Here is an 893-nt window from a genome sequence, read left to right on the forward strand (position 1 = left end):
AACCTCGCCATCATGTGCTGTCACTTGAATTTTTAATCTTAGCCATTCTGACTGGTGTGAGATGGAATCTCAGAGTTGTTTTGATTTACATTTCCCTGATGTCTAAAGATGTTGAACATTTTTTCAGGTATTTCTCAGCCATTCCGTATTCCTCAGTTGAGAATTTTTTGAAAAACATGCTATTTAATAATCACTGTCACCATATTTGCTTCCTATCCATGATCAGTCTTTTCATACTATGTCACATGTTGAGAATTATGATAATCTAAAATACAATTCAGTTTATTAAATACTTCCACTATATTCTTTAAAATTTTTTACATATATTGGAAATATCTTTCTAAGGAATGTCATAAAATATTCAATTGGTGACCTGCTTTCCCGCACCCAAAAATGAATGTGTATACAAATGAGACATTGAATTACTTTTCCACTTCATAAATCTCAAAGAAATTATGGGATATGTTATGATTAAGGTAGCAATGAGGATAAAGGTAACAACAAGAATTACTCTGGAAATTTTCCAAGTGATGCAAAATTAAAGTTGATCCAATAGCAATGCTTATATGAATACTTTTTCCTGTGATGTTTATATGGAAAAATGGAAATGGTTTCATCCTCATTATTTCTAAGTTCTAGTGACCAATAAATTAAGGAAGAGCACAATTTTGAATTACAACAAAACTGTCTAATGTATCTGGTTTCTTAATATCTTTAGCCCTTATTTTCCTCCTATAAAATATTCAGTAAATATAATATAATTTTATATTATAAATATAATATAAAATATAAAGGAGAGGAAATGGGTAAGACATTTAAATTGCTTAGCAATTGAGAAATATGTAAGTCATTTGGCCCTGCTAATTTGTTACAGTTATTTTTGTATTAACCAT

The sequence above is a fragment of the Mus pahari genome, chromosome 22 (assembly GCF_900095145.1).
Source record: "Mus pahari chromosome 22, PAHARI_EIJ_v1.1, whole genome shotgun sequence".
In the NCBI taxonomy this organism is placed as follows: Eukaryota; Metazoa; Chordata; class Mammalia; order Rodentia; family Muridae; genus Mus; species Mus pahari.